Consider the following 7,683-nt stretch of genomic DNA (forward strand, 5'->3'; position numbering starts at 1 on the left):
ATGCATTGCAACGACCGGACAACAACATAGCAACGTGCTAAAAGTCACACAGGAGGAAACTATAGCAACTGCACAGCAGGCCTGGATACCCTAGCATTGAAGCTTGAACAAACAACACTCAAATTTCCTTCAGGAAATGTAAAAATCTAGTGTTCTATTATCAAGCAATATTTAAAGTCATAATAATTATTACTGTCTCTCCCTGCAGTCCTGTGAAGCTCAGCGAGGTTCTGAAATGGTCTCGACTGATGCAGATTGCTGTTTGTAGCTGCAGCCCTGAAAAGCACTTAAAGTGTGTTTTGAAAGAGGGCTGCTCCCTCCTGAGGCAAAGTCTCTCTGTGTGAGTGTTTGTACTTCAGATATTTCTACACTTCTACAAGAGGAGTCTCTTCGAGCAAAGCAAGGAAAACGTTCCCTTGTATTCGCTCGCACGCTTTCTCTCTCTCTCTCTCTCTCTCTCTCTCTCTGTTACCCTGTTTAACCCGCGCCTGGGGATTTTGTACACCGCAAACATCTCTATCGGATGTAATCAGTGTCAAAGCTTTTTTGATTAATGGAGGTATAAATATTGTTTAAATTCTGTCTTAAAGGTTGTATCAGTGATTTCAGGCCCAAATTTTTTTTATCAAATTCATCTAATCTTTCCTAACGATCCGCTAGCTGTCCGCCCCATAAGCATGCCGTCAAAAAAACGCGTCTCTGTAGGCAGCCTAGGCTCTGAGATCTGCACACAAAAACAATTGGTTTCACCAACCACTCAAAACCAAAACAAATAGTGTTCCAACCAATCACCGTCAGGGGGTGGGTGTTGTGAGGTTTTGCACTGCCTCCCCCTGTCGGTGATTGTGATTTGTGATTTTTTTTGGGGGCCTGAAATCACTGATACAACCTTTAAGATCACTTGTTGTGAAGTCTGATTATTACATAGAAAACTAATAGTCTCACCAAAAAGCATTTGAGGTATCATTCTTGTCCGTAGCACAAACAATTTGGGACTAGTCGTGTCCCAAATGCTTATATTAGCAATTTGCTAATTAGTTTAGCTTGCTAGCTAAATCAGTTCAGGAACTTAACATTTCTTTACAGTCTAATTATACACACACTGATTTTTACATAGTTTGAGATTTTACACAGTCTGTGTGTCGACAGTGTAAGCAGTTGTTAATTAAGAGTCGCTAAACTTGTCTTTTTGCCGCTAGCATTCACACATCATTACAAACACACATACACAACGCCCTCAGGCATGCAGAACTGTCACTATCATAAACACACACACACACACGCACACCAAGATGCTGGTAAAACCAAGATGCTTTTGTGAAAACATCACACACACTTGCTGCCATTAGATTATTTCTGACACCAGACATTTCCTCCCGATAGCCTGATGTTCCCCAGTGTGAACATGCTGCTCTTTAACATTATTTTATTCTGTCTGATGTGCTCACAGAGGCTGATGAAGACACTGCAGCAGCATTTCATTTAGTTTTTCTGGAGAGTGAGACGCCTGGTGCTGAAGGCTAAGAGATATGAAATCCAATCAGGAGGGGGAGGACATTCAAGACAGGCTAGTCAAACCATAGCTATGTTTGAAATGGAATATTGGTGTATTTTTATGGTATACTGTAGAAATGCATACTGACAAAAATTGAGTTCTCTGGCTTTTAGTTGTTGTCTCTTAGCTCTGAAAAGAGATATAAGCTAATACACTAACATAAGTAGCCTTCAGTGATATACACATTTGAAAAGTACAGTCTTTCTTTTCTGAGAAACTGAATAAAAAATATTGATGACTCATCCTGCACTACACAGATTTTTGTCCTATCAGATCTCTCTAGAACGAGAATGCCCCTCTAGCTAAATCTACTATTTGGAGAAGTACAAATAGTATGCCATTTACTTTATAACTAATACTAGCACTTTTTTTTACAGTAATCTGTGCATATACTGATTTTTTTTAAATAGTGTTTTGCAGTATACATTGATAAATGTTTCAAACAGTAGTATGCTTCATTGTTGTCTCTATGTGACAACTTTAACTCAGTAGTGTGCATAGTTTGGCAAGTAATCCGAGTGTCTCATGCATACAAAAAAACAGGATACTGTACACAGTATACAACCTGCATACTGCAAAATTAATATAAGCAATAAAGTAGAATGCTTTTCTGATTCAGTGCAGATCTGATTAGTCTTGGTTTCTCTTGAAGATTTTTTTGGCAGGATTTGTGACAGTATATACTAATGTAAGTCAGTCTCTCTCTCTCTCTCTCTCTCTCTCTCTCTCTCCCTCCCTCCCTCCCTCCTTCCTGTGGGCGTCTCTATCTCCAGCAGGCTGATTTAAACTCTCACAGCATCTCTGCGGGGTTTGGATCTCACAAAGCTGAAACCAAACGTCCCAGTACTGTTCTAGAACACTCATTTTGTGTACACGTGACACCAGAAGTCCTGAGGGTTGGATGTCAATCTGGCATGTAAGTGTGGTTTAGTGTTCGGACTGACCTGCGTCACGTGATGTGCAATCAGATGAGCGGTTTCAGACACGTGCTGCAAGCAGGAGGCACCACAGCTGTGAAGAAAGTGCAGTGACAAAGTCCCTTTTAAAGGTGCAGTAAGTGATTTCTGAGAAACACTTGGTATTTGAAATCAATCCAAACAAACACACCCCTCCTTAATTGCTCCGCCCCCACAATGCATGAACATGCAATGCAACAGTGGATGTCTTTATCATAGCTGAAGCAAAGCAAAATAATACTTTAGCGAAGACAACAAATGAATCTATATTTCCCTCTTTTCCCCTATCTCTCCTCCCCCATCATGAGTGGACACGCCCCCTACTGCTGATTGGCTACAAGTGTGTTGTGCTGCTCCCTTACTGCTCCTTTAAGGCAAATCAGTCCACTTGGTGACCATCTTGTCTAAAGTTACGTGAAACACCCAGCTGCACAGATTCCTATTGAAACGACTTGATATTGGTGCCAAATTTTGTTGTGCAATGGTAAATTACCTATGTTATAAACTGCGTTGTGAATGCAAATCAAAGCATGTCATAAATGTAGCTTTTTAAAATAAAGTCAAGCTAAAAACTATAATGTGTATATCTGATGAAAATCTTAACCAGCAAGGTGAGACTTCCTGTCCTAGAGATGCCATACTAAATTTATCCCATTTGTTCTTCGACAAATAGTCTGTCCTCATGATTCAAGTCTAGTCCGCAACAATTCCCAGTCCGAATAATGTACTGTCAGACGCATTTAACTAATGCTCTCTGTTCTGCGTTTCCCTCTCTCTCTCTCTCTATGTCTGAGTGCTTTACTCGGTGAATCACACACACAGTCTCTCACTCACTGTTGGGTGTGGTGTGTTTGCTTGAATCTGGGTCATTCCGTATTATCTTTATTGTGACTGTGGTGTGAATGATGGATCATTTTATTCATTTTAATGCATCACAGAAATCCAGACCGCTGCATCCATCCTCTAATTGGTTTGATGTCTGTCATCTCGCCGTGATATCTCTGCCAGGTCCATTTCTGCTCTACAGATGGTGGCCAGAACATGTGAGTGTTTGTCACACACACAGCCATGAATGACTTCATCACAGACACACGTAAGTCACCCAAAACTCCTGGTTTTTGGGTGGAGCTCCTGCAGTTTGTCGGGCTCCACCAGGGGGCCCCATAGTGTTTAATATTACCACCCACAACCACAAGCTTCATTAGAGATCACTGCTCTTATTAAACTCCATTGCAGTCCTGCCACGGCGCACTCAAACCCCTCAAACACTCTCAGAAGCTCAACAGCTTATTGAAATAAAGATAAAAGAGAGAATTTTCAGAGAGGGAATTATGTCTGCAAGACATAAGAATTTCTTCCAGTCCAACTCCTTTTTCATTAGCAGAGAGCATTTCTCAGAAGTCACGAGCCTTTTGCCTTAGATGGTACAACGACAGACTCATACTGTATCCAAAAATGCCACGAAATTCCTCAAAATTCAAGCAGCGATCTTATTGGCTTGCTTTTCAGAATTGTTTTGTAGTATTATTATCATGCTGGTAAACGTAAAGCTGTCACATTGGTTTGCATGGCCACATAAGAGAATCTGAGAAAGAACTAGTCTCTGGATTTGCTGACTAGTGCAATAGCCTATAGTGCACTGAAAAAAATGATTCGTTGAATTTAATAAAAAAAAAAATATGGTAAGTGGTTGCACACAATTGATTTTAGCTACATTTAAACAAAATGCATTAAGTTGAACTTATTCAATTTTCGTTCAACTTAATGCATTTGTTTAAATGTAGCTTAAATCAATTGTGTGCAACCACTTACCATAAAAAAATTGATTAAATTCAATGAATCATTTTTTCAGTGTATTGTGAATTCTGTAAGTTTTTCGGTGTCCAAGTCATCATGTTGTAACAAAAAAAGCATAATTATAACGGGACTTTTACACATTCTTACTAGTGTGTAACTTAAGTTAACCTGTGCATTCGCATTTTGTGCAGATATAAGCTGTAATATTACACTTATGTTATGAATAAATTGGTTCAACCTCATGTACCAAGTTAATTAACCCACAAAGAAAGCGATTCAGTGTTAATTCACTATTCAGCTTCAGCTCACGCAGCATAATCCCTGATATTATTGACTACTGTGAGTGGGTTATTCGAAACAATCAAATTCTACTGACTTAATGCGTAAACATTATGGGAAGCACGCTATCCAGACGGGATTTTAACTTTGTTGGCTGAAGACCAAGTTTGGTTTGAAGATGAAAAACGCACCTAGCGCAATGTTCTCTCATCATTCCTGATTTCTAACACACACTCATAGCATTCGGCTGGACTTGCGGCTGTCAGAGCAGAAACGAAAGCTGATGCTCTCCGTGTGTTTTTCTGACGTTTCCGGTCGCGTTCATATTGCGTAAATTGCATGAGCTTATTTGTCCATTAGATCGAAAGATCTGAAAAAGCCCATTCATTTACCCGTCCACAGACCCTCCCTGTGAAGAAATGAGGACAGAAGTGGTTGAAAGTGGACAAAAGAGACGGATTAAAACACCAGGTGTAAACGGGAATGTCTCCCCCGTCAACTTGTGTTCCGATCAAACAAAGCGCATCTTAATGCCAGGTTTAAACAGGGCCTATGCTAGCTTCAAAAATCGCTATTTGAAACTAAAACGTCTCCTTGTGTCTTCTGACATAACTCGGCACCGACCAGGAAAATCCCCCTGAGTGACAGACCCCCAGTGACCAAGACCCAGAGATCAGAGAGTCAACACGTCCCTCGGGGCGTCCACTGACATCCATGTGGTCTCGGATGAGCAGGTGAGCAGCACAGAGATCCTCCACGGACGAAAGACCATCTATGATCTGGAAATGTCCTCAGGCATCAAGCGCTCCTCCTCTCCCTCTGTCTGTTTGTCGGAGAGTGACTGGGCCTGAAGTTGCTCTTTTTGATATGACAGTGGAAGTATCACTTCATCTTGTTGATGCCACGGGCCAGTTTGTCATCTGCAGAGACTTCACTCCCGAAAACAAGGTTAAAAACGCCAGCATAGGCCTCAGGTTCCTTTTTAACAGCATCTTCTGTAATCTCTCTCCTCTGTGCGGCCCAAGTGTGTGAGTATGTGTGTGCAAGTTTTCTTTATCAAATACATATGTGACAGTCCCCACACGCTGTCGCTATGGAGGCCTGAAGGGTCGGACTCTCTAATCTGTCTTTTCTCTGAGAGAGGTTTTCACTCTTTCTGAGTGTGAAGGACTCAGGTCAGACCTCTCATACAAAACCCAACCAATCCAGAGAATGCTGAAGCTTTGTTTCTTTACTTTTTTTACAGAACAGTTCTATCGATATCTATCTGTCTGTTTATAATTATACAACAGTTTTTCTATGTAAACTTGTCTCACGCATGAAACGTTGTTGGAAAATGGAATGGAAATGGAAAAGTAGTGCAGTGGAGCGTCTTTGTGACTTTTGACTCTGTGACTTTTCCTTCCAGACTGTCTGTCAGTCTGTAGTGAGGATTTTCAGTGATTCTTTCTGAAGGAACATTGTTACGTCTTGATAAGTGAATCATTGAATCATTCATTCAAATGATTCATTCAACCACTATGATTCATTCAGGAACAAAACAAGTGGCTGTTTTTATGTATGAGTGACTGAATCATTCATTCAACCGATTCGTTTAAACACACGGATTCATACAAGAACGAAACAAGTGAATGTCCTTATAAATGAGTCACTGAATCATTCATTCAACCGACACGTTCAAAAACTGTGTTCAGATTTTTATTAATAAATCATGGAATATTTTCTCACCACCCAAGTGATTCGTTCAAACACGCTGATTGATTCATGGTTTGACTTTATAAATAGTCATGTTCGTTTTTTATTGGTCTGAATAACATGTTTAGAACAACAGCTCTTTCTCATGTGAATACCTAAATGTCTTTTCAAATGTGTTTTTTGTTTTTTTTATGTGAATCCCGTTTCTTTTTTTAAGAATCTTCACAATGGTTCTCTTTTCCATATACACTCACCTAAAGGATTATTAGGAACACCATACTAATACTGTGTTTGACCCCCTTTCGCCTTCAGAACTGCCTTAATTCTATGTGGCATTGATTCAACAAGGTGCTGAAAGCATTCTTTAGAAATGTTGGCCCATATTGATAGGATAGCATCTTGCAGTTGATGGAGATTTGTGGGATGCACATCCAGGGCACGAAGCTCCCGTTCCACCACATCCCAAAGATGCTCTATTGGGTTGAAATCTGGTGACTGTGGGGGCCATTTTAGTACAGTGAACTCATTGTCATGTTCAAGAAACCAATTTAAAATGATTCGAGCTTTGTGACATGGTGCATTATCCTGCTGGAAGTAGCCATCAGAGGATGGGTACATGGTGGTCATAAAGGGATGGACATGGTCAGAAACAATTCTCAGGTAGGCTGTGGCATTTAAACGATGCCCAATTGGCACTAAGGGGCCTAAAGTGTGCCAAGAAATCATCCCCCACACCATTACACCACCACCACCAGCCTGCACAGTGGTAACAAGGCATGATGGATCCATGTTCTCATTCTGTTTACGCCAAATTCTGACTCTACCATCTGAATGTCTCAACAGAAATCGAGACTCATCAGACCAGGCAACATTTTTCCAGTCTTCAACTGTCCAATTTTGGTGAGCTTGTGCAAATTGTAGCCTCTTTTTCCTATTTGTAGTGGAGATGAGTGGTACCCAGTGGGGTCTTCTGCTGTTGTAGCCCATCCGCCTCAAGGTTGTGCGTGTTGTGGCTTCACAAATGCTTTGCTGCATACCTCGGTTGTAACGAGTGGTTATTTCAGTCAAAGTTGCTCTTCTATCAGCTTGAATCAGTCGGCCCATTCTCCTCTGACCTCTAGCATCAACAAGGCATTTTCGCCCACAGGACTGCCGCATACTGGATGTTTTTCCCTTTTCACACCATTCTTTGTAAACCCTAGAAATGGTTGTGAGTGAAAATCCCAGTAACTGAGCAGATTGTGAAATACTCAGACCGGCCCGTCTGGCACCAACAACCATGCCACGCTCAAAATTGCTTAAATCACCTTTCTTTCCCATTCTGACATTCAGTTTGGAGTTCAGGAGATTGTCTTGACCAGGACCACACCCCTAAATGCATTGAAGCAACTGCCATGTGAT

At 41.0% G+C, this 7,683-nt stretch overlaps 1 long non-coding RNA gene across 1 annotated transcript; it reads left to right on the forward strand.

The window, feature by feature from the left end:
- Positions 1 to 206: 206 nt before the first annotated feature.
- On the forward strand, positions 207 to 2,461 carry LOC311283562. Its single transcript, XR_014626084.1, has 3 exons — positions 207 to 340; positions 1,451 to 1,567; positions 2,329 to 2,461. It is a non-coding gene; the product is annotated as an uncharacterized lncRNA (long non-coding RNA).
- Positions 2,462 to 7,683: the final 5,222 nt, after the last annotated feature.

This window comes from Rutilus rutilus, assembly GCF_951802725.1.
Source record: "Rutilus rutilus genome assembly, chromosome: 23".
In the NCBI taxonomy this organism is placed as follows: Eukaryota; Metazoa; Chordata; class Actinopteri; order Cypriniformes; family Leuciscidae; genus Rutilus; species Rutilus rutilus.